The sequence below is a fragment of the Scomber japonicus genome, chromosome 16, assembly GCF_027409825.1.
Source record: "Scomber japonicus isolate fScoJap1 chromosome 16, fScoJap1.pri, whole genome shotgun sequence".
NCBI classification, from domain to species: Eukaryota; Metazoa; Chordata; class Actinopteri; order Scombriformes; family Scombridae; genus Scomber; species Scomber japonicus.
This window is the reverse complement of record NC_070593.1, coordinates 24,281,447-24,309,128: the sequence shown is the minus strand read 5'-3', so window position 1 is coordinate 24,309,128 and position 27,682 is coordinate 24,281,447.

Sequence of the window (27,682 nt, the reverse complement as noted above, 5' to 3'; positions counted from 1 at the left end):
TTTGCTTAAAACTACATTACATGTCATAGTACATTTAAACAATTTTATATATTATAAAATAGTATTAAAGTGTCCCTTGTTTATATTTTCAACAATGTTGTTAATTCAATGAAAAGTTCAGATGGAATGGAGATATATTTAATAAAAGGCTGCTTTCTTATAATTCCATACTCATGTGAAATGTTCCAGGAATTTTAATTTCTTTATATCCATTTTTGTCAAAGGTTATCATAGAGTTCCAAGTAGACTTAAAAATGTTAACTGAGGTGAAACGAGTTTAAGTTGCTCAGTGTTGGTTATCCTCTGTAAACTGAGCTCCATATTGGCAATGGCCTAGGCCACACACCAAGCTCAATTTTGGTGATGTTCCATTTTTTACCACACGTGCTGCATCAGAGTGGTGCCACCGTATCAAGCCTGCTTTAATAAATCATCTATGACTGCTCCGCAGTCAGTGCCAATGCCAAAGACTCCAGTCATTCCCAGAAGGAGGATAATCTTAACGACCACCAGGCCCGAGTGCTGACTCGCACCAGTGTTCAGGACGCCACAGCCCGGCACAACTCCATCTTAAAATATCCACTGTGACCTTCCCTACAGACACACATCCAAGTGAGAGACATTCAACAATGTGGAGGAGAATCAAGCTTGACAAGGACATAAGTTTTTTTGTGTAGTTGTCAAGAAACACAGTGTCAGTTGATTGCAAACACAGTGACACGGTGCACCTTATATTTCAAGGTCTGACTTTCTGCAAAAGTGTTGAATGTTTTTAATGCATCACAGTAGGAAACACACAGGCATAACTAATAAAATCAATGGTGGCTGAACTCTATTCAGTTTCAGGGTCCTGCTGTTGTACAAGCTGGCTCACTGTCATGGCTTTCAGGGACAAAATAGAATAGAACAGTCACCGTTAATGTTATTAGTAACACCTGTGCTTTATCTACTGTGACAAGTTAAAATGTCTGCTGTGAAAAAGCTGCACTGAAACTATATTGACCTTGTCCGTTTCAGTACTTAAAGAAGTGCTCAGACTCCAGAAGTGGGGATGTGTCACACTGTGTATATTGACATCTGCTGCTTATTGTCACCTCACACTGACCGCTGCTGTCATAGTTGCTCTATTGAGATCATTTCTCCTATACAGCACTGAAATCAGCTGGTCATGTTAATGTTGTAATAGTCATGTGGATGGTTAGAATGTGTCTGTCTTTTAATATAATATAACACGTACAATTCAATATTTCATCATCCAACACAGTGCAAAATGAGGACTCATTATATTAGTTACACGATTATACACAGCCCAGTTTGCCATGACTTGGCCTCATTATTGTGTAAGAAGCTCATTATTCCAATCATACATGAAATATATTATATTACAAGATCGGGTTTTCATTTATGTTGATCAATCAGATTCCAACTCTGATGATTCCAGGTTGTCAGTAAGCTAGTTGTTAGCTTGTTGAGCTAGTTGAACAAGGGGTACGCTAATTGTAATCTTGTTGAGCTAGTTGTAAGCTAGTTGAACAAAATGTACGCTAATTGTAAGCTAGTTTTAAGCTAGTTGTAAGCTACTTAACGCCGAATACAACTATGCAATGACATAATTTTGATCTAACATCTGTGATGTCGTGGTGTCAGTCCTCAATTATATGGAACTGTTTTCTCAACTATGAGAAATGCATACTGGGCTGTTTGAACCAGTCAGGACCGTTGTGTTTTCCTTGTATTTATTTTAGTCAGTAATGTCAACCAGAAGTTAAGAGACAAAACTGTAAATGGAACAAATGAAAAATTAATTGGGCCACATGAGGTCATTATTTCATGCAGACTTCGGGCTTTTTACGACCCAGCTATCCCTTGTTTTATCTGTCTAGCTGGGATCTTTAATTAATTAATGCAATTTTTTTTAAACATGCAGTACCTCCTATATTGTAATATAATATAATCAACTCTATATAGAAAATCAGACATATCTGCTGCAGCTTTTTGGTGGTTGGTTTTATATACAGTAGAAGATAAACATGACTGGGGGAGCAGAATTAATAAAAGTGTTGAACATGTCCTAAAAATAATAATTAAATATAACAACGATAGTGGTCAAACGATAATGTGACTTACATTGCTATAGGAGGAATGCAAGGGTTTTGTTTTTTTCTTCTTCTGACTGAAACTTTATATACTAGCATGTGCATCATCAACTGAACCATAAACCTACAATAACTGTTTTGTTTTTTTTTTGGGACACTTGCTGTGGCCATAGGCATCTTTACCAGAGCTGTGAGAGTGGACCACAACAGTAAATACAAGGACAAGGTGTGCTGACTTTATTTTCTTCAGGTTGCCCATCTCACCAACAACTCTCAACACTCTCCAGGAAAATCTATTGAAAGGTCATGCTTCTTGCTTAAGACTGCATTCTCATCTCATACCAAGCAGAGGTCAACTGAATCCTGCAGAGTCAGGAGACAGCAGTGTAAGTATAACGGTATAGAAGTATTACAACCTTCTCACCGTCTCAGACCTGCCCCCCGATAGTGCCGACGACCCTCCCTCAGGCTCCATTATTTTCCCCCTCTGATATAATGGATCAAGAAGCTCCTGTTGAGGGAACAGATGGTCAGCGCTGAGCATAACTCAAGGCCCTTCTACCCATGGTTCCTTTTCTTTTCTTCTTTTATAATTATGCCTTAAGGGGAACAACCCAAAGTGGCTTTCCAGCTTGCAGCTTTTGACCAAAGCTTCGGCTCATCTCCTGACTCTGTTTGAAAGAGGGGGCTGTCGCGGCACAGATGTAAGGTCAGCATGACACATAGAACTTTAGCTGAGCTGTGTAGGTTTGAGTAGATTATAAATCCCAGAGATGGAGCAAAGGTAGAAAAATACATTGAATCAGGACTTGAACATGAAATGAAAAGTATTACATTTTGTGGAATCACATGTTTTTGACATGGAAAATCTGCGATATACACTTATTTTGCAGATTCATGAACAATTTCATGACAATGAAGGTCAGTATGTGCAGTGGGAATGAAGTCATGGCATTCCCAGCCACATCCTGTAATCATGTAATGAAATTATTGGAATCCAAGACACCAAATGTCACAAAAGCCATAAATTGCCACCAGGATTGAAATGATTATGAAGTCAAAGGACAGAAAGAGAGAATACTGTTAGGGTGATTCATGTTGTTGTTTTTGATGCTGACATGTTAGTATGTGACCTACAGGTTATGAGAAATTAGAGCAGTTATTAGGAAGCACTTCAGCACAGCAGCAAAGCCCACACACAAGTAAAACACCACAGATTGTGTTTGTGGATAAATTACGAGGGGGGCAAACAAAAAGAGCAGACTCATTGTGATTCTTCCAGAAGAATAAAGAACCAAAAAAAATGCAATAAGTGACCTCGAGCACATGAGGAGCTCAGCTTGAGGAAGGTCTGAATTGGAAAAATGCAATTTGTCCAGGGCAAAGCCTTCTGCTGCGTGACAATTCAGACTATGCCAAGGTGTGACTGCTATGTGACAGACAAGCCAAGCAGTAGGAGACTTCCTCACATACTTTGCTTTGGAATCTTTCAGTGTTTAAGGTGCATTGATTTTTGATCTTTTAAAGGAAAGGAAAAATAGGTTATACCACATTTTACAGCCTTAGTGTTTTCTTTTCATTGCTTCTTTTTTTGCATCATAATACACTTTCACCTTGTTGCCAGGGGAAATGTAATTAGCCGTTTTTCTCCTGCTTGCCACAGTCACTATCAGCAGGTCATTAACAGTCCAATCTCATCCTTCACTGCTGTCCTTCCTATTCTGAGTTGTTTACCTAATCTCATACAACAATGCAGCACAAGAGAATAGAGAGGACTCTGTGTTGTACTGAATAAGCAATAGAAGTAATATAACAGAATTGTGATGGCACTCATTCATGATGTTGAATGGAGCTTTAAATGAAATCACCTTTTGAAATGGATTGTCCTGTTGTACAATAACATTGCAAAACATATTGTGTGTTACACTATATCACATACAGATTACAAGTGTTTAGTATGATACTGTGTTGTTTAAGGTAAAGTGGACTTTGACCCACGATAGATAGATAGATAGATAGATAGATATTTTGTTACCTTCTCCCTGAGAGATGTTTAACATTATCTATCTTTATCTTTCTGTATATGTCTCAAAAGGAAGGTTTAGCTCTCTTTGTTATCTTATTTGGAACAACACAACAGGTTTTATTGAATTTAAATCAAGATTTTGAGCACCTCACACTATAAAAGATACTTTGCTGAAAATACCTGATGACAAAAATGATATTGAAGTTAAGCCTAAAACCAAATTGTACAAGGCTGACATAAAACAGCTGTGACTAGGTCAAACAGAAAGGCAGGTAAGTAGTGGTAAAAACTTGCATTTACAGGCATAGCAACAACATCTAACTAACACCATTTCTCCTCATCTCGGAAAATTAACCCCCACTGTTAAACCACATGCAAAGAACCTTGGTGTCCTTTTCTATTCACGACTAAAATTCAATATGCAAATCAATAATGTAGTTAAATTAAGTTTCATGCAGATTCAGATCATCTCTTAACTCAAATAATTTTTTTTGCACCGCTGACCTGGAGAAAGTCATTCATGCCTTCCTATCATCCCGACTTGATTACAGTAATTCATTATACTTTGGTATCCCCGACTTGATTACAGTAATTCATTATACTTTGGTATCCCGCAGTCCAGTTTACCCCATTTCCAACTCATTCAAAATGCCGCGGCAAGAGTTCTCACGAAAATCCAAAAAGATGGATCACATCATTGCTGTTCTCGCCTCCCTACACTGGCTGCCTGTTAGGTACAGAATTGATTTTGAATTACTAACATTTGTTTATAAGGCCTTGAATGAACTCGCTCCCCTGTATTTAACAGAACTCCTGCTCCCATACCACACTGGCAGAGAACTAAGGTCATCTGACCAGATACTTCTGTTTGTCCACAGATCCAGGACTAAGTGCTATGGGGACAGGACCTTCTCCATTGCTGCCCCCAAACTGTAGAACTCTCTTCCTCCCCCCATTCGTTTCTCTCCCACTATTGAAACTTTCAAGAAAAACCTTAAAACTTACTTTTACTCCCTAGCTTTTAACTTTGTCTAACTATCACTATTTATTTCTGATTTCTTATTGTGTTTTCTATTCTAGAAATATTCTATTTCTACTTTTTTGTGTTCTTCCGCTGTATGTTATGTTTTAAGGTGCTATATGAATAAAGTTGAAGTTGAAAGATTTAGCTCTGTCACCAGATAATTTATCAGCATCCTTGCAACAGTCAAAGGGGTTCTTCAGGGTTCAAGATGTGAATAACTTATGATGGTGCCAGGTTGTGAAGGATCTTGAACGTGAGGAGTAGAATCTTAAAGTCAATTTGATAGGGAGCCAATGAAGTTGCTGCAGGGCAGGAGTGATGTGTTCAATAGAGGGAGTTCTGGTTATGATATGAGCGGCTGCGTTCTGTACCAGTTGGAGTTTGTGAAGACATTTCCATGGAAGACTGAAGAGGAGAGAGTTACAGTAGTCCAGACGGGATGTGATCAGGGTGTTTACTAGGATAGCAGTGCAGGTTGGTGAAAGTGAGGGACGGAGACGATTGATGTTACGTAGATGGAAGTGTGCAGACCCAGTAACGTTATTGATGTGGGCTTCGAAAGATGATGTATTGTCCAGGATGACACCCAGGCTCTTTACCTCAGGGGATGGAGGAACAGTGGAATTGTCGATGGACATGGAGAAAGTGTTGAGTGTTGCTAAGGTTGATCTACCAATGAGGAGGACCTCAGTTTTTTCGCCGTTGAGTTTAAGAAAGTTGAGTGAGAGCCATGATTTACTTTCCAGTAAGCAGTCGGATAGAGCTATGGGTAGCAGAGTGGAAGTAGGCTTAGTGGAAAGACAGAGTTAGGTATCATCAGCGTAACAGTGGAATTGTATGTCAGATTTCCTGAGAATATGACCAAGAGGCAGAATATAAATAATGAACAGGAGGGGGCCAAGGACAGAGCCCTAGGGAACACCACTAGAGACTGGAGAGGAGCCAGACCTCAGATTCTTGAATTGAACAAACTGTGTGTGGCCAGAGAGATATGATCTGAACCAAGCCAGAGGGATGGAGGCTAACCTGTCCAGGAGGATGTCATGAGAAACGGTGTCGAAAGCTGCACTCAGGTCGAGGAGAACCAGAATGGAGAGAAGTCCAGAGTCAGATGCCATCAGGAGGTAATTTGTGATTTTCACTTGGGCTGTCTCAGTGCTGTGGAGGGGACGGAAGCCTGACTGAAATTGTTCATAGAGATTGTTGTCAGACAGATTGGTGTGGACCTGAGCTGCAACCGTTCTTTCTAGTATTTTGGAGAGAAATGGCAAGTTTGAGATGGGACGGAAGTTGTTCAAGTCATTCGGATCAGTGCCAGGTTTCTTGAGTGTTGGTGTTATTGCAGTAGTCTTTAGTGATGATGGAACAACATCAGAAGTCAGCGAGGAATGAATGATGTCAGTTATTAACACGGACAGGGCAGGTAGGCAGACTTTTACCAGGTGATCGGGGGTCTAACTGGCAGGTAGATGACTTGGATTTATGAATGAGACCAGTTATTTCGGCGACAGTTGGCAGTATGAAGCTGGCGAGCAGAGAGCTGAAGGAAGATGTAGGCCAAGAGTGCAGAGAGGATGCAAAGTTATTTGTAGCAGTCAGTGTCTGGTGGATATTTTCAATTTTGGCATTGAAGAAGGTCATGAAGGTATAACGCTGTGTAACTGTGAGTAAGTGAGGTGGTAGAGCATCAGGTGGTTTCAGAATATTGTTGAGAGTTGAGAATAGGGCTCTAGTGTTCCCATCAGCTGTCCTGATTAAGGTTGAGCAGTATGTGGTCTTGACTGAGGAAAGAGCATCCTTGTATTGAAGTATGTGATTATAATACATTTCTTTGTGAACTGCAAGGCCGATTTTTACATAAAGGCGCTCCAAACGGCGGCCTTTAGTTTTGAGCTGGCGTAGTGCTGGTGTAAACCAAGGAGCAGAGTGGGTATAAGAAACAGTCCTATTTTTCAGAGGTGCAAGAGTATTTCGTAGTCCATGAAGTCCATCATTGTAGTGAGATACAAGAATGTGTCCTTTGGAGTGTGTTGGAAAGTCAATATATTGCTGTATTCCAAAGCTGTCAAGGCATGAAGTAGAGTCCCTTGTAAAAGCATTGTTGATGCTATCCAAGTATGAATATTAAAATCTAAATTTGGGGCCACAGAACATAAGGTTGTTAAGAAGGCATAGGCCCTTGATTTGGAGAGCAATGGACTCAAATGAAGGGTACACAGGCACAGTAATAGAGGACAGTTTTCACTGTATAGTATTGCCAGGCCACCCCCTCTGCCAGAGGTACAGGGTTGTGATGTGTAGACAAACCCAGGAGGAATAGTTTGATTAAGGTGTGAGAAGTCATTAGGCTGCTGCCATGTCTCAGTCAAGCAAAAGAAATCAAACTTACGATCATTCAGAAGATCATAGAGCAGAGGTCCCTTGTTGGTCAGTGAACGGATGTTGAATAAACCATGGGTTAGGTTGCTGATGTGAGGTTTGGTGTTAGCTGACTTGGCTGGATTAACTAGGGCCCTATGATCAACAGTTCGTCTGCGCAGGCGCATTGATTTGCAATGTGAAATGACAACAGGAATTGGGAACCAGTTCATCACAGCAGTGGAAGTAGCTTTATGACAGCTAGTAGGAGATAGTGGACCATGGTAAGGGCAATGAACCAGGGAAAGTGTCAGTACCTGGATTGGTCGCCAGGGGGAGCTTGTGAGAGACGCAGTACTGTTTGCTACCGGAGTAGGCGGAGAAGAAGAAGGCTCCAGGACGGGGCGTGGCTGGTGAGCAGTCAATCACGGGGACAGCATGCTGGATGTTAGCTGCTAATACTCTACTACCAATGTTGTGGATTCTGCAGGCAGACGGGAGCCAAGTGTTAAGACTGAGGATTCTGGAGAACCTTTTTAGTCAGCTCTGACTGCCGGCGAGCCGTGTCATTGGTTCCTACATGAACTAGGACCCAGTTAATGGATGATGGGAGAGAGCACAGTGGCACTCCTCGGTCCAAGGCGGCTGCTTGGGTGTTGAGCAGGAGGAGAGTTGTGGACCGGCGGCGGGGTCCTGAGCAACCGTGTCCCGGAGGATTGTACTGAGCCAGGCGATCTCTTTGGATTGTACAGATGATACATCCATGAAGTTGGACAGCAGTGACTCTTTCTTCTGGAGTTCATCAGAGAGCCGTCAGATATCTTCCTTGAGGTCAGAGATATTTTTGTTTGCTTGCTGCAGTAGTTAACTGTCCACATCAGGCATAGTTGGCAATGTTGTTATGGTTAGCTTAGCCGTGAAGCTAACGGGCAATACCGACTAAGCAGTAGTCAATGCAATGCACCAAGCAGTGTATGTCTCTTAGGCCAGTTCAAAAAGTCAGAGAGTTATGCCGAACTGTATTTCAGTTAAAGAGACTTGGAATACGTTGAAGTCAGCTTTATTCACCGATGCTTGGTGTGGAAGAAAATAAAATACCAATAGATGTCGATGGAGTAAGGCTGTGTGTGACTCTCCTCCTGTGTTGTTTTGGCAGATCTCGACAACAGATGTGCATCCAATTGAGGGAAGTCCTTGCCCAGGGAAAGATGGTTTTAAAACACCAGTGTCGAAAAGATATATAGCCTTAAACCGGATAAAAGCGAGGTGGAAAGTAGTATCTATTCCTTCAACTCCTAGTACTACAGCAAATGCAGTTAGAGTAATCATACATTTTGAATTAATGTTCAGTGTGTGAGTGTTGTGAGTGCTATTTAAAACAGAAGCATAATTAAAGGGATTGACACTGTACACCTAGACAGACAATTATAGTGCCTTTAGGAAGAAAATAATAATGCTTGAAGGGATTGTGAGTGATACATTTCAAGTAATTATTTTTTTTGTTTGGGAATGAAGACATTCTTTTCTTTTTATTTAACATGCTGCACTTATTTTGACAGCGTGCCTGTCAAAGCAGGGATTTTCACACAAAAAGGAAACTATATGCTGTCAGTGGGAAACACATTTTCAACTAATGTTTCATCAGGCGCTACAGGGAGTGTCCGTGGGGAACTGTGAGTAGCATATGAATAGTGTAGAAATGCATCCCAAATTGTAAGTGAGAAGAACAACTCATCTTACTTACTCTTTGAGTGAAGTTTAAACTGCAAATATTGATTCCAATTATTTTATGTATGTGTGTGTGAATTTCACCAAGAGGTTTTATGCCTAAGGATGTCTGTAAACCAATTCATCTAGTCCATAACTGACTGTATGCTAGTGGATTATTTTTTCTGATTGGAAGGTTCAGGCATTGGTGGTTAATTAGCTTTAAAGGGTTCGACTGACATCCACATCTCTCTTAACTCCCTAATTTAATTTTCAATCCTAATATAATTATCACACAGAACCAATTATTGATGACATTCAACAGGAGGACGGCCTTGCCATCCCACCACTCGATTCAGACTCATCTTTTCCACTCCAGACAGGCAGAAATACCATCTGCTATCCACACCGTAATATGGGGGGAGAGGGAGGGGTAACATGGAGATGGGATTCATATCGTGTGAGCAGAGGAGCAGACAGGACATCCAACATGGTGATGGAAACTAATTGGAGGCAACAGTGAGCTGCTAGACTGACATGATCCGGGGCAAGGAATCATGGTGAATCTCCATCATTCACTGCTGCTTAGTCATGTATCACACAGAAAACTGAAGCACGTGTTTAATTATGGTTATCATTGGAAGAGGTTGCAAATAGTCTGAAAATACTATGAAACATTGTGACATACACTGCGCCATCGTTGTCACTGTTATACTTCACCCAGTTAAACTGTTTTTCTCCTTTAATATTAGCAGTCTCTTGTTTTTGTCAGATTCATAGTAATTGTCATAAAAATTTTAGTTGCACAGGGAAAGGAACAGATGTATTGATGCATTTCGAAAATTACATGGATACCACTCTGAGGTAGTTAAGGGCAGCTCAGGGACCTTAGAGTTCTTGAGAAAATGTAACGGTTGATCAGAGCTGCTGATGAACAGAAACCTCGACTGAATCGAAATGTCCAGACTTCACCGTACTTGCAGACTTGTGGACTTAACGGGCACATTGGACTTTTTTGTGGGCTTCCAAATGGGCTAGAGAGAATGTCTTATCTTTCTACCAATACTTCATGTCAATCAAGTTTTAGATTATGGCCATTAGATGAGATTTATTTCCCGTATCAATAATAAACAGGAATGATTTATACAGTAAGTAAAGTTATGAGTTTGTAATTTTTCATTTTGGAAGTATAACAAATAATAAATCACTCTACTTCCACTCAATACCAGCTCATTCAGTTAAATAAATTGCATTCTTATGGCCTATAATGTGCAGCCAATTCTCACAATAAATAAAAACTTCATGTTTCATCATATTTTATATCCAGACCTCTTTTTTTATATACTGTGGAGTTAGTAAAATGTTGCTTTCTATCCAAGTAAGAAAAGAAATATAAGCACATACAAAGTGTAATTAAAGAATCAGGCTTTTCACCGTTTGAATAAATTACCAATTTTAATACCATTAAAGGATATGTTCCCAAATTGTTCAAGTCTGTCTTAAAATAATACTCAGGTGCCCTTATGAGCATTGCACCTGTTCTTGCTGTAATTATTCATTCTGTTCATAGTGACCATCAGAAGATCACTGTCTCCTTCTTTTAATGTAACTGATCCCCAATCTTCATTATCTGAAGCTAACAGGACACTTCAGCTGTCCAAATGAGTCAAATCAAATAGATAAAGTCCAAAGTTACTGCCTTTTTAGTACAAAATCCCCAGACAGTGTTTCTTTGTTGAGCAGCAGTCAAGTTTATTAGGATCCCCATTAGCTGTTTATACTATAAGCAATAGCTGCTCTACTTGAGGTCCATGGTGTATTGAAGGAACTGTTGGAAAAAAATGAAAATTTGTACTAAAAAGGCTGTAACTTTAGGAAATATCTCAATTTGACTCATTTGAAGGGATGTTTTCATGGCTAATATGAACAGCATGAATGGTTTCAGCAAGGAATACCTGTTTTTATATTAATATGGGTACCTGATCATAGATTTAGGACATACTTGAAAATTTGTGAGCCTATTGTTTAAGAACCATTCAGATGATGATGTGCACATTTGACCGAAGCTCACAAGAGCTCAGTCTGGTGGGGCATTCCATTCAGCCTTATTTATCCTGGTGTATGTACAGTATATACTTACACATGCTTTAATGTATCTTTAATGCACTCCACAACCTCTTTTATCCATCCAAGTACGCTACATGTGCGATCAAATAAATCTCGGCGTGAACTTAAAACGATTACTTTATTCTTGTTCGATGTGGAAAATGTTTGTGACATCTGGAAGCGAGGACTCAAAGTCAAATACAGTGCATGCTATATTTATGTTCTTGTGGAAAAAAAGTAAATAAAAAAAAAGTAGAATCTGTAATCCTCTCAGTGTATCCCTGGTGAGGTTGTTATTAGTTTTCCCTCTCATCCCTCCATACATCTATCTCCATCAGCCGGCACACTACGCAGAAACAGATTTACAAACTTTCACGGAGCAAGTTGGAGTGTGATGTGAGGAAAAAGACATCACTGTGTGTGAACGCAGTGATTAACATGATGGGTTGGAGGTAGAAAGCAGATTGATGCAGCACTCACTCCCTCCTACTGTTCATTAGCAATTTCTGAACCGTAGACTCTTAGTACTATTTGGAATAGAGAGAAACACCATCAATCATTTTCAGACTGTTGGCTTTAACCTGTATTGTGCAATTATTCTTTCTACCACTTGTCTCAATTGTCTTGCTTGCTCGATCAGTCGGAAAGCCTTTCAGCTCACCGGCTAAAGGATTTATGGAGAGGATTTACATTTGTCTATGTAAAGTGGAAATGTGTTCCATGGCAGCACAACGGACTATTGAATATTTCCCCATTCTTCACTGCTAATTTAATCTAAATCAATGCACTTGAGGAAAAATACAAGAAAGGGGAGCCCCACAGGGAAAAGCAGAGGTTAAAATATACCACTTAGACCTATGTGATACAGGTGAAACCTCCATAAAACAAATGCTGCCAACCTGCGAGTCAAGCATCTATTGTCCTGTACTGCCATTCTGAGCGGTCATCAGAAGGCTCAAGTAGTGACTTTATTTGCTATTGGCTCATTTAACAAGGAACAGACTCAGGGGAGCTAATTAAAGAGCAATCAGGTTAAGTCTTGTGATTTCTAATTGCATCCCAAGAGTCTAAGGGCTGTGGAGTAAAAGAGGAGAGCAGGACATTAAAGGGGATTTATAGAGTATGTACTGTATGTATAGAAAGAATGGCAGATTAAAAGGTACTTCAAGAGACATTTGCAATTTGACTGTGACAGGAGCAGTCTAAATGTGAAGATAAGGAGATTTAGGGTAGCTGGAATATACAGATATCTGCTGAAGAAACATGAGGTTATAAAGTTGGGCTACTGGCATCAGGTTGGACCAGGCATGGAACCTTGGAGACTTGTCAAAAATCGAGAAAGCAGTCAAACCACACAGCCCGTTCAATAGGTGTTCTGGAGCTTTCAATCATGTAATATTACCCTGATCAGCAGGTGGAGGTGGCCAGGTTGTCAGGGTTGGTTACAAAGCCTTGATGCTGGCTGTTATGTGTCAATCAAACTGAAAACAAGGCTGCCAGACGCAGTGGGCACACATCAACCAACAGTGATAAACCAGCACATTTGCCAAAACCTGCAGTTTGAAATCATTTCTTTTGAATAAACTTTGGGTCAAAATTTGTGACTCAACATCTGAAATCATGTAAAAAGAAAAATCCATTTACATTCCAGCTCTCTTAAAAAAATGCCTGCCAGCTGTTTGTCTTCTGAATAATTCTAACAAGTTTAAGTGGTTGGTGCTTTTGTTTTAAAGTGTGTATTGTTGTGGGTGGACATATTTTTTTGTTTTCAATCCAAACTGGCTTCTTGCCCATGATATCACAGCTGTCAGGTACGCCTGTGTGAAGAATATATTTGCACTATAGAATTTTCAATTAGCCAGAAGAGCTGCTATTAAGTATACTGAGTGATTCTTTACAAATGCATGCAGAGAGGGCTTCCTGAGGAGGGATGAGCGTTGACTAACTCATTGTTAAGAGATTGTGACCACCAGCATTTGTATTTGGCTGTGAACCAGATGTAAGCTTCAGTATAAATAGTGAGCGTTTCTATGTGTAAATGTGTACAGGACTTGACATTAGCAGTCGCCAACCGAACCGAACAAATGCAGCAAGAATTCTGTGTGCCATAAAGTCACCCTTACTAGCGCTCTTACTTTGGCGGGTGGCATTCAATGTCATGAACTCTTTTGTGATAAACAGGAGCAGCGATGCAGATCGATCCGAGAAAAAGTCATGTTTGCCCAACTCCCAGAGAGCATTGCTATTCCTACAGCCACTGGAGGTCTGATAGAATGCCCCCTCTTCTTCCTCTCTCTCTCTCTCTCTCATAAACACACACACACACACACACATATGCACACAGCTACCAAGAGTATAGAGTTCTGTCATTTTGAATCAGGAAACAACTGAAATGATTAGACAAAAAGAATTTGTTCTACAGACTTCTTTGTATTATTTACTGTTGTTGTTAATAAATATTTAAATAGACAAAGTTTTTCTCATGTTATGTTTTTTCAGTTTAGTTTTTATCCTTTAAATGAATCATCCACACTCTTGCACCACTTTTATTCTATGCAATAAGAAGCTGATCTTTTATGTCTTTTTCTTAACTGGATGCATGTTTTCATACAGAATAAATATATAAAATATAAATGGTAATTCTAGTTCTTCAAAGAAATTCTAGCACACCATAGTCAACTTAATAAAAACTTCATTTCCCAATGACAGAATTGGAAAGTCACGAGCCGCAGTGGAAAGTGAGCAAAAAAGTTAATGTCGAGCTCTGTGTATATATGAATGCTGAGTGCAGGAATAGATAATGTGTTTTCAGCACATCAGGTAGGTTTAATAATACCCCTGTGTTACTCAGCCTTCCCGTCTGCTTCATCATATGAAAGAAATTCTTAATTTTGAGGCTGATTTGGTTATTTCCAACGCAGTCTCATATCAAAACGTGTAACAGCTCCATTGTATTGGTTTCACAATAACAGCTTTAAAATTGTGAGATGTCTACGTTTTTGTGTGTGTGTGTGTGTGTGTGTGTGTTCTTTTCTACTGGCCCACATCAAATGACTGTCAAGTTTCTGTCTGCAAGTAAACAAACAGACAAAAAGTCTCACATTCCTTTTATTCTCAGTGGAAAATGCAATATTTTAGGATAAGATAAGATAAGATAATCCTTTATTAGTCCCACAATGGGGAAATTTGCATTGTTACAGCAAAATAGAATATAAGAGCAGCAATAAAAGTAAGTGCAAAACAATTAGAACAATAATAGTAAAAATATGTAATAATAATCGTGACATTATTTACCAGAGTCATATTGAGGTGATATTCTTATTGAACAGACTAAAGTGAAATAAGTATATATGTATATTATATGAATCATGGATAATTTGGCATTAAAATGTTCTTTGATAACATTTATAGTAAGAAATATGTGTTTTAGTTTCATAATCTTTGTTACATGAATTCATATGATGTTTAGTTTGTCAGTTATTATGATGATGATTTTTTCAGGCTTTCTACCATTTCTATGATGGTTGCTATGGGCGCTGCTATAGCTGAAACCACAACAGTTGCAGGTTGTTTGAATCATTAGATATTAGAGCTGTTATTATATTATTTCAGATATTTTATGTAACTGTTCTTTCAATAGTAATAATAATATTTTAAAAATATTTTAGAGCACTGCAGGGATGAACATAATTTGAAATCCTGAATTTGAATCAGACGGTTTTTCTTTTAATGATATCTAATATTTCTCAACAGAAAAACACCAAAGTGTCCTTAATAACTCAACAATATGATAGGTTAATGTTAAGACCATCAGTTTTTATCATTTACGTATATTTAGTCAGTTTTTAAGAGGAGCATTGTGTTGTGGGTAACTTGGCACGTTTGACCACTGTTTTGGGTTGTCTGCCGTCAGTTGGCTTCATTCTATGTGAAATTGCTGCCAGTCGTCCACAACCTGAATCCAAGGCTTTTTATAGCATGCGATCATAAAATGTGAAGTTGCTCATTTAATTTGATATTTCCAAGAATATGTGGCTGAGAATATATGAAATCATCTTCTTAAAACACAGTCTCAATTAATATTGAGCTATATCATCCAATAACCCCTCACCTTCATATATTTCATACACTTCATTTCTTTGGCCATAGCACAGTTCATATTTTCTTTGTACAGTCAATATTTCATTTCAAGTTTTATGCCCCGTTTCAATATGCCCCATATTTTATTCTGTGAAGAGATCAATTTTAAAACCAAGCACGCATTTCAAATTTTCATTTGTATTATCATTATTATTATTATTATTACCTTACTTTTATCTGTTTTTATTCTTATGTGTTGTGTTTTATGGGAGCAAACACCAAGACACATTCTTTGTATGTTTGCATCGGATAATAAAACAGATTCAGATAGGTTATGTATCGCTTTTTGACTAAAATGAAACAAGTTGGTCTTTTCAACCCTAACCCAAGAACTTCAGGCATTACTCCAAGGCTGTTTAAAAGCCCTGGACTGTCAGCACTATTGAACTCTCTGAAGGTGACTCATTTTGGCAACTACTTCAACTAAAAAATAAAACAAACACACAGTTCTAGTCTGTAGTTTGACTTTGCACAGGAGTAATTTTATTCCTAGTCTACTACTGCTTTAAGTAGCTTCTACAAAGGTGAACAGCACTTGTATGTCATTGCCCTTTGATGGACTGGCAACCTGTCTTTGTGTTCTTTGCCTTAAGACACAGTAAGTTTCCACCAATCATTTTCAGACTCAAGTACCCTATAAAGCTCTGACTTTTATTAAGTTAAGCAGCCCACTTTAAAAACACCTCTGGTGCTTTGGCCCGTGCTGCAGCACTACAATATGTCCCATGGCTATGCTGGACTGGGGAAAAATAACAATGAAAACAGTTTAAGTGACGGAGGGCACAGGTGCATCTGAGAGAACAGATGCAGTGAGAAAGCAAAAAAGAAAGAAAGAAAGAAAGAAAGGATTTCTGTGAGGAAACATGCCAAGTTGGAGAGGCAGAGACAGACTGCAGACTACACACCAGTGTTTATTTTAGTTATCAGACTGCTGTTGCTTTGCATGCATAATACAGGCCAGTGTAATTTGATGAAACCTCTTTGCTCTCATAGAATGAGTGTAACACTGCAAAATATTATCAGGAGAACATTCATTAAGCACTCTCTGGGAATCTGGGCTTTGGGTATTGAGTGGTTACTCAGTTGTTTTCTCAGACAATGCTTCTTAGTCATCCAGCCTGAACATTTTCCTTATCTCCACCTGCTTTTATGGGCCCACTGCCACAGTCAGTGATGTGGGCTCATTTGTTTTCCTCTACCGGAGGATATTGTTCACTAAGGAGCCAAAGGTGATACCGTCTGTGACTTAGTTTTCACCACACCTTCAGGTAGAAAAAATGGTAACATTTACATAATGAATTTCTAAAGTGCATCAGTGCTATCATCACCTGATAGTAGAAAGAGGATTCTTGAGGAATATTTCACCTTAACTTGTGATTGCCAAACTGTAATATCACCCTAGTTGTGTCAAAGGAGAGGAGTCATTATCATAACACATGCACAAACATGTATTCAGTGTCTTCTATTTAAGTAAAACTAGCAACAGCACTTTGTCAGCAACTCCACACACAGGCAACAAATGATAAAATATACAACTGTCCATTAGCTAAGTCATGCCCCATTTTTGTTGCTTTTGCTATGCCTGCCAAGCTGTCTGTTTATCCCCAGCATACAGTTTGTAAGGATTCATTGTGGCAGATGTACCACTTGAAATATTTTGTTTTAAAATGCAAAATATCCTTCATTTGAAAGAGAAGTAGACATCCACCATTGACTTTTCAGGTAGTCACAGTTTATCAGTGCTTTCTAGTTTACTAAAGCTAGCATGAACTATTCTAACTGAGCTAAATAACTAAGCTAACGTTAGCTCCATAAGTTGGTTATAAACACAGTCTCCATATGATTTACTTTGAATTGAGAGCTGTGTAAAAGGGTCTTAAATAAACACTGGATGGCTACCTATATAATGCTAAAGGACTGAAGGCTAAAGCTGCATAGCCTTGGAAAAACTGAAAGACTGTGCTACTGTTATTTCACTCTAACATAACCTGCTTGACTGCTTTGTCTACACACATATAAAATGTTGTTTTTCTTTTAAAATGACATATTAACAGCTTTAGCATGACCAAAGAGTAATGCTGGCTGGTGTTGCTACAACACAGAGTCAGAAAGAGCTGCTAACATTAGCTATGCTAAACTCTAATAGCATCTAGTACCATCTTCCACACAGTTTGTGGGGAAATACTATGCAGTTGTTGTTGTTTTTTAACCAATTTTAGCTATTTGGCTACTCCTTGGCTTTGTCAGCAACTCCATACCACACGGTTGTGGGTAATATGCTTTTTAGCTGAAGAGCAGACCAACACACTGTTTAATGCATTCGTCACATTTTTATTCATGTGTTTTTGTTTTTAGGAAGGATAAAAAACATAATCTTCCAAACTCTTTAAATAGTGAGCTGTACAGCCCCACGTACACCCCCTCAGCATCTGGAGAGATCCAGCACTTGACAGACCTGCTTTGCCGGGCTACAGTTGCTAAGATATGATTGGACAATCACTGCTTGAAGGAGGGATTAAGCAAACGGTCAATTAACACATAACTGTATGATACACTGAAAAACATTAACACTACTTAATATGCATGTGAGCCTAAATGCACAGTCACCCTGTCAACAATGAGTCTTTATACAGGGTTTGATGTTGAAGAAGACTGAGGCCACCAGGGAGACACCTGCCTCTCTGTGTTTTTCCTTCCCCCACTGCAGCTGTGCTCCCTCCACTCAGCACAAGCAGAGCCCTCCATCACCAACCCAGCAAGACCTTTATCCTGCACATTGTATGGTTTAATAAATGACCCCACTCAGAGGTCTGTGTGTGTTGCAAAGAATATGTTCTGTGAGTGAACTGTATTGCAACCCCATGCTACAGCATACAATACTGTTTATAATTTGACATACTAATAGACTATTAGTGTGCTGTAATATCCAACAAAAAGAAGTTGATGCAGACCTATTAAACCATTTCTGTCGCATAAAACAAAGTAATGATACAATATTAGATGTCATACTGGATATGATATAATGCAATTCAATCTTGTACAACACGTTGTAGTGTGTAGTGACAGTGCATGATGAGATATCCCAGGTAGAACGCTACAAAGCAAAGAGGAGTGGTACTTCCATTGTCCAAACCATTATCTTGTGTATACAGAAGGGACCAGTGCTGTGCAGTAACACATTGTATTTCACACACATTTTATTGCCATGGTCAAATTGTTGACCAGGGGCTTGAATCACAAAGCAAGATTAGTGTGCTAGTCAGCTATCTTTGGGCTTTTTGCCTTTATTTAGATAGTAACTGGCAGAGATGCCGACAAGAAATAGTGAGAGAGATTTGGGAAATGACCTGCAGCATAGGTCCTCGACCGGATTCAAGCCAGGGACACTGTGATTATGTGGCATGCGCTCTAACCCACCCCACCCTGAATTATGTCATTTTTTGACTTATGTGAGGCTGTCACAGACTGTCTGACAGTGTGATGGAATGCTCAAGTGATGTGAAATGTCACAAATGACTCACTAACCCTAACCCGAAGACAAGGGATGGTTGTAACATGGGTTAGTTGTAAAATGTTCAATTTCTCCAATCAGGACCAAGTACAAATCACCTGATTCACTCTGCACATGCTCAATTTAGTCTGTGTTCCACATGCGAGGAAGTAGCACCCTGTGGCAGACACAACCCATTGTAGAAAGAAAAAAACATATTTGTTACTTCATGGCTTCAAGAGTGCATCAAATGTTATAAAAGAGCGTAGAAAATCCAGTGTCATAACTGCATGGCATATATCACATCACACTATACAGATTCTGTAAATAGAGGAAGAAGTTAGAAGAGGAGGGATCAAAGGAACTTCCATGTGGAGGCTACCTTAGTGGAAACAAGGCTTCACTGATGAACAAGAGAAGGAATTGACTGAATATCTGATGAGGGATGCTGATGCATATTCAAAATCATGAGTCAAACACACCCAATGTGTCTGTCTGTATCTTGTCTTGTCTCTTTGCTTGTGTCAGTTTCTTCCCTGCTGGTTAAATGTCCCACTGGGTTTCTCTGTATGTAACATTATTTAACCCTTTGCTGTGTTGTTGATTATTTATAGCCCTTATTGTGTGGTGCTCGTTTGTCTGGATGCTGAAGTTGTGCTGTTATTGCTGTCAGTGGAGCCAACTGAGGCTTTATAGGTTATTTGCTGGTTGTTAAATCACCTGTTGCCGCTGCTTGACTGTGATTTATGAATGTTTGGAGTAGTAGCCAGAAATATTTCATGTAGGTATACCTGTGGGATATAAAGTGTGCAAGAACTATAGTGATCTGTAGATCCACCATAACAGTTTTTTAGGATCTCATTAGTATTAGTACTTGCCTACTATTCATTTTATCAATAGCAAGTGATTGGTTTTGTTTACTGTAGCTTTACTGTAGTGATAGTTTCCAGAAATAAGGTAATGGAGGTGAGCTGCAACATTATGTCTTCATTTAATGCTGCAGTGATTTACCCAATAACATTATAGCACAACTGTTACATAAAAGCAATGTCAAACCTGGAGTTGTGGTGACTGCAGTACTCACTGAATATCTGCAGCACTGAACAGGCAAATACATCAATTCAGACTTTCTAATAGGGTTTTTTATTTTTTTTTAGACTTTGTGATGTTGCAAACTGAGCGGAACTTGACTGAGCAATCCCTCAGCCAAGAACACAATAGGCTGCACCAGCAGGTCCCATTTCAAAAAGTACCTCTACCATCAAAAAGCACAATTTATACAAAAAACACATTAGTACAACCTATAGGTGTCAGCACATTTTCAAGCTTTAAAAACAATAAGCAACATCCACTGAGCTGGAGTGTGTCATTTCCAATGCCTCCAGAATTGAATGAAAATCACAAAAGTAATAGAAATGCCCCCAGATTGTGTGGTTACTATATTTAACTGAGCTTAGAAGGTAAATGAATTTTATTTTTCTGTTTCTGCAGAGCTGAAGTTTCATTCCACAGCAAGACGTGGTGAAACAAAACCTCACTGCTTGTTAGAAATCTGTCTCTGAAAGATCTGATGTGCTTACAGACACACATACATAATGTTGTGGGTTGGGAGGGAAACTGTAGCTAATACATACATTAACCGCTCTTAATTAGAATAGTAAATTATACATGCAAAACACCTTGTCAGACCCTTATTTCTTTGCTTCAGGCCTTTTTTGATTATCTGTACTTAACTGTTTTATTGAGTATCATTGGAGTTTGTTCATCACGTGTCAAACAAGCACCAGAATATCATTATTCTAGACCACTTAACATGCTGAAAATGCCAACATACTTAAAAAGGCAACAGTATATGATAACTCCTACATTAATTAACGGTATTAGTTAACATTGAGATAACACTCTCTGCTTCTTATAGTAATTTAGATGTGTGATAATGGTGAATATATATTACATTACTGATTATCACTTTTTCATCACAGTAACCAAACTGCAGGTCTCACGGTCACATCTCCTGAATGTTAAGTATTCCACTCATGCTTCTTTCATATGAGGGCACTGGTAGCTGGATCACTAAACCCACAATTAACAAGGACAGGTGATAATCAATAATCTTAATGACACTGATTATCCAGGATTGCCAGTGTTAGGCACAGTGAAGCCAGGTCATCTGATGAAAACCAGACAAAACTAAAGTAGTTTTGTGACACAGGCCACATCTACATTGGTATCCCAGTGAAATTTGGTAGGGATATTATATGTCATAGAATATCTGTGGTTTGCAGTAATGCCTGTTCCACTGTGCAAAACCTCCTCTATCATAGTTAGGACTGATCTGTAATAATGTGGACTAAATGTAGTGGGTCATTTGTCTTTATATAGGTCTAATTTCAATGCTGTGCCTTATATTCTGATTTAAACAAATCAGAAAAAATGAGATTACAGTCTAGTTTATTCTTCATTCCGTCGTTGAATAAGGTCGTACATTTCACGTGTTTCTGTTAATGTAGCAAGTTCAAGCTTTGGTTATATACATGCAAGTTAAGTGCAGTGGCAGGGGTAAAATTCACAGTGTAATTTCACAACAAATTGGCTATAACGGGTCTTTCATTTCAATGTTCTACATGAAAGAACAGAATCTGCACTTACACTTTGTCACTGAAGCAACGCACAACCGTACAGCATTCATTTAATCTCAGAATGTATGAATATGTACAGACGGTCTACTGAGAAAAAAAATCTTTTGAATGTTTTCAAAAAAACTTATGAATTAGTGATTACAGTCAGAGATCTGAAAGGGAAAAATCCAAGCACAAGTACAATGTACCTGAATAGCAAAGACAGACCCAATAGAAAAAAGAAAGAAATACATTTTTGATCAGAAAAAAAAACAAAAACTAAACAAGGTCAAATTTGCTGAAACTTTTTGAAAACTCAAAAATCAACTCAGCTGTTTTCTGTGGGTGTAATGAATGCAGAGTGCTCATTTTACAAGTATACATTGTACTGAATGTACAGCACATATTTCATAAGTTAATCACATTCCATCATTTTCCACACTTCAACTACATGTGGTTCACCTCTATTCACACTATATGAGCACACTGCACATTGATACGACTAAGCTTGACCTCTTTTGATTGCATCTGAGAAAAGAAACAAAGACTTTCTTTATGTATCTCTTCACATACTTCTGAGTGTTGATAGCCTCTTAATATACAGTGGAAGCACAGAGTACTCCTTAAAGCATAAAGGATCAAGCAGCTCCAGAAAAGGTTATTAGTGAAATGTCTAAACCTAATAGCCATGGAGAGGCAGTCATTACAATGGCTCTTCATGTATGTGAAGCTATTACTGTTAACACAGACCACTGACTATTAACCTGTCTCTTCTGATTAAATGCAGCTATGTGAGAAAGACATTGAAATCGAAAAGAGGAGATTGGTGCACAAATGGTTGGGGCGGGACAAGAATTGTGGAAACAGCGTATAGTAGAAGGACTGTGGAATTAATACAAATCAGAGTTATTGTATGCTGTTGTTTTAGCTATCCTGACAAGACTAAAGCTGTTCATTGTGCTGTAGTCATTAGAGAAAAGATGGGTAGTTTATGGGTTATAGCTGGTGTTAAAATGGGCAAAGAACAGGTTAAATATGATGTGCTTCACCAGTCTTTGCAATTCTCCTTCAGCCACCTTTCCATTTCAACTTTTTATTGTGTTTCAACATTTTTCCTATTGCAACATGTTCTTAGATGCAGGTTCAAGATGACTTTTTGACCTAAATGTGAGTGGAAAAATGAAAGGCGAATGTATCACAGTTCAAAGTTGCAATTACAGGTAAATCTGTGCAGAGGGCCTGTAGAATTTCACTTAAACACATTTCACTTTAAGTAACAGACCTTTAATCTTTTGGAGGAGGTTTGCTCTCTGTGCCTCTCACAGACATCATGTAGAGTAAGAGATTATTCAGACAGTTGAATAGAAATGTATATCCTCCTCAGACTGCTTCCTGTTCTGCAATAACTACTGATGCTCCGTCAATATGGTCCCTTCCTTTCTGGAAAAATACATTGGCTGTGTTCAAAATCACTCCTTATTACTACATAATTAGCTGTATTTCTTGTCTGCCAATTGCTAATGTGTGAAACTGAGTGTGACTTTTTTACACTAAAAAGTGCCTTTCAAAGATGACATTACACCTATAATTAGTGAAGCATAATTCAGATGGTTTATACATCTCAATTTACTGCTCATTATAGAGTAAACTATATTACGACTATAAAATGTACTATATTTACACTGTTAAGAGGACAGCCATTGTTGATATAGCATTCAATTTTCACTTTTCAATTTAATACACTTCATTTCCCTTGAGCTTAGTAGGCAAGGCAAGGCAAGGCAAGGCAAGGCAGTTTTATTTATATAGCGCATTTCATACACAATGGCAACTCAATGTGCTTTACATAAAACAGAAAAACATGTAATTTGAGAAACAAGTAGGTAGTAGGTAGGCAAAATAAAGAGTTTTTTTAAACTATTTGTGGAACTGGTCAGAAAAAAATCCTTGATATTGCAGGAAAGCAAGGGGGACTTTCAAGACATGGAGGATGCACATATTATAGAGCTCACAAGAGCTTTCTCTAAACTCACCATCAGTGAGAAAAAGTTTTAGGTTACTTAGTTTAAAGAAGATCGATCAGCAGCTGGAACTTCCCTAAGACCCCAAAGTAACTGGGGAAATGACCAAAAACCATTGCAGAAACCTGTCTTCAATCACTAGAAAAGATTCCTCAGCTTTATGGGCTCGGCTCAAGCAACACAGGTGCTCAAAAGTTAATGGGTGAAGTTCTAACACATATAAGCACAGACTCAGGAAGCTGTACCTCTGGTGTACAGGTGTCAAATATAAGATTCTTGCCCACCCTCACAAAATCCTCAGGTTAATCTCCACCAAAGACTCCTCTGGTGCATGAGCACCGTGCAAGCACCACAGGGACCAAATTCTTGCTCACTTTCGCAAAATCCAAGATTCAAAACCTGGATTTGACCAATTCTAAGCAGCGGTACCTCTGCTGCAAACTTTATGTGTGAATCACACAGGAACATTGGTGCCCACTGCTGCAGAAATCCAGGGTCAATCTCTGGCAAAGATTTTTCTTCTGTATGGGCACTGTGCAGGCACTGCAGGGACCAAATTCTTACCTGCTTCTACAAAATCTCCAATTCAATTTATATTGGAGATGAAAGATCAATGGCCAAAGTTGTAAATAGAGTAAGTAAATAGAAACTCAAATTGAACTGTCCCAAGAAAGACAGAAATTCTGGTTCATGGGTGGTACACAAATGCCACAAGGACAACATTCCTGCCAACCACAGTAGAATTCGGGGTTCGGTTGTTGATAATGATACCTCTGGTGCAATGGTTGTTCACAAGTGGTTCTAAAACAAGTTATTTAAGGTACTGTTGCATTTTTATGAGCTCAAACCAGTCTGGCCATTCTCCTCTGATTTCTACTATCAACAAGGCATTTTCACCTAGAGAACTTCCACTCACTGGGTATTTTCTCTTTTTTCGGACAATTCTCTGTAAACCATAGGGATGCCTGTGCATGAAAATCGCTGTTGATCAGCAGTTTCTGACATCAACTCAAACCAGTCCGTCTGGCTTAGTTTGAACGTTAGTAGATCGTCTGCATGTCTGAATGCAATGAGTTGCTGCCACGTGACTAGATTAGATATTTGAGTTAAAGGGCAGTTGAACAGGTGTACCTAATAAAGTGTCCAGTAAGTATACACCCACCAAGCATTGCATTAGGAACACCTGTTTAATCTTATAAAATCCATTACAAGAGCTCAGCCATAAAATCTACTTTCACATTTTCTTGACATTCTCAGAAAGGTGATAATTCTACCTTATGTTTGAGGTGATTAATGTTATGGGGAAAAAAATGTTTTCAATGTATTAAGGACAGACACCACCACCCACCTATGATTATCACCTTTCTGACTGTTACATACTTCCCCCCTGCTGGATAGGACATGACATTCCATTTGTCATGGTGTGAGTTTCTTCCCAGGTGGCCCTGATTTCAGACTGATTGTGAGAGAACCTATATAGAGTGGGAGGAACTTGGCTCATCTTCTCTTTCACTTCCCAGCAGCAGTATGTGTTGTTTGTGCAATGTTAGTGTTCTGTTTGTTTGTTTGTTGGGTGGGTTTGGTAGTCCTATTTCCGTGGCTTTATTTCTGTTAGATTTAGTTTTTATGTTAATTTAGGTTAGAGGGAAGAGCTCAGATCCAACGGCCCTGTGTGCGCTGGTGTATGTGTCTTCCCTTCTTTTTGTTCTGTTTGACCAGCCTGTCAGTTTTGGTTGGAAATAGTTGGTTCCTTTGTTAATAAATAGGATGACTGTTTTTGGCAGTCCTGACTCTTTTTTATTATATTAGGCCTTCTTTGTAACAAGCTATCTCAAGCAAGAAAGGGTTGTAACACTGACCATGTCTGAACTATAAACTGATCATTTATATGCTTTGCAAAAGTAGAATTTATGGCAGAGCTGGCACTTGTGTGTATCTAAAAAAAATCACCATCAACATTTCATCACTGCTCATCATTATCACTCTTCTATCTTCGACTTATACATAAATATCAAACAAGATAAATTGACGTTTTGTTTCACAATAAATTTGTCTACTTTACTTTACATTTTACATAGCATGCACAATTTAAGGTCATCATTGTCTAATTAAAATGTGCTTCAGATGTGCAGCACACAAAACATTTTAAAACTTTAATCTACCAATACAGAATTATTATAAGAGACACTATTTGACAGATAAGCCATTTTTATTCATGCTTGTTTTGTAATCTGCACAAAGTTTTTAAAAAAAATAACTGTGTGACCATCACAAGGCTATTGGAAAAATAATCACAGAAACCTCTGTGCTTGTGTGAACTTATCAATAATGATTAATTATTCTGTGCAGTTTTTAATGTGAATCAACAGATATGGCCAAAGTGTCGCCCAGAGCTCCACATTTGTATTAACAATGCAAGTAGATATGTAACTGCATTGAGCACCATGTGATAGAGATTGTTCAGGGTAATTAAATAACATAAAAATAATGTGAAAAAGCTATTGGTAGATTACCAGGTTCATGACACAATACGATGATTACAACAAGAAACTCTTTTGACAACAGTTTTTGCATGTAAAACAATGAACTCATATACACTTTCATCATTTCAGAAATAGCAACATGAAATGCTTCCATATGGTGCTGCATGGTATTCACAAAAATAGAGAATAGACAACTTATGGTTTGGCATGTGGATGATAAATCTATCTTCAGTAAGGTTTGCTTGCTGACAGTCCAGGTTATTTATAAATAATACAGGTCAGTGTGAAGTTCAGAAGACCGGAGGCCACTGACCTGAACACCAGAGAGGCAAATAATCAGCTGTTAATCTGAGCTCTATCTCTGGTTTCAAATGCATCAAATTTGAAGAGTAGCTACAGTGTCAACAGAAGAAACAGAGATGCCCGAGGCATGTTTGAGTTAGCAAGCATCTAAGGTCAGAAGCTCCTCTAATGTAAATGTTGTCCAAAAAAATCCAGGGCACTGTTTCTTGAATTTTTACAAAGAAGAGAATCACATTAAATTTGACTTTAATAACAACAGTAAAATGTCAGCATAAAACATGGTTAAAACTCATAAAACAGACAATATACCGTGATAGATAAATCTAAAATATTGATATGAAATTAGACCTAATTACATTGGTTTCTAAATTTGAGCTTTGGTAAACCAATGAAAAACACAAATTAAGACTATACTACATGCACTGCCTTCACTACCACAGTTAAAAAGATGTTAAGAGAATGACTGAGGGAGAGCAAACAGAAAAGCCTTCTTCACCAAAGCTTTTTTCGTCCTTTGCTACTCTATTGGACTTGACAGGAACATTTGCCAACGAACATCATAGAACTGGTCTGTCCTTAAGAAGTTCAAGGGTGACTTCAAAGTAATGTTGCTCACACTTTGATACAAATTTGACTTTCCTGCATCTGCATTCCAGTTTTTTAGCTTTCATGCTGTACTAGTGACTGGACACTAAAACTTCATTTCTCCAGCTGTGTACTTTTAAGTTTTGGTCTGTCCAGAACACAAAATGTTTCACAACTTTGACAAGTTATGACAGTTTCAAAAATCAATTTTATATGAAGATGACTTATGGAAAGTGTCAACATAGTTAATGAGCAAACAATGCCGACCTTAATACATTTTTGAGATGCAACCGTGATAACAAATGATTCTGTGAAGCCCATCCACCGTATCTGTAACAGACCATAAAACGCTGACCTGAAACCAGCCCTCCTGCGTGAAAGAAATAATCACCAGGTGCACCAAGCAATATCTCCTGATTTATCGAAGTATTGATTTTGTTACTCAATTTTAGAATGGGGTCTTGGTGACATATGGGGCAGCAGATGAAAGATAAATGTTATAAAAACAGACATACCAGCAGAAACCATGATTTACTCATCGCATCAGTATTGTATGAAGCCAATATGAGGAAGGGCTGAGGCGTGGAATCTTCAGACAGCTATACTGCACTCATTTATCACACTAAAATCTCTGCAGTACCCAGATCAAGTCATGAAATCTCTGAAAATAAATAACTTTCTTTTTTTTTTGCACTAAAACATACATGTAATGTTCTCTAAATCGC